Raw genomic sequence first — 354 nt, 5'->3', positions numbered from 1 at the left:
TGCCACCACATCATAGACCACATCTAAATAAAGAATAAGAGAAAACAATTATTTAACATTATTGTGTGGAACATTACTTGCCTGCATATGTGCACACATATGCAGGCAAGTAATGTTCCACCTCAGTTTCATAGTTCAGATCTTTATATTTTATCACCATACTTCTCAATCCCTATTAGCCAACATTTAAAACTTTTTTTAAAAGATCACATTTTTGTTTTTGTTTTTGTGCAGATATATAAAATTAATGACTCTTGAGCCTTTCCAAGCATGATTATTCACAACTTGCAACAGAAACGGAAGCTTCTCAATAGAAGGGCCTTTTATCATCAAAAAATTGCAAAAGGGAGGACG

This window comes from Ixodes scapularis, unplaced genomic scaffold, assembly GCF_016920785.2.
Source record: "Ixodes scapularis isolate PalLabHiFi unplaced genomic scaffold, ASM1692078v2 PGA_scaffold2__306_contigs__length_199485367, whole genome shotgun sequence".
Classification (NCBI taxonomy): Eukaryota; Metazoa; Arthropoda; class Arachnida; order Ixodida; family Ixodidae; genus Ixodes; species Ixodes scapularis.
Note: the sequence above shows the minus strand (reverse complement) of the source record.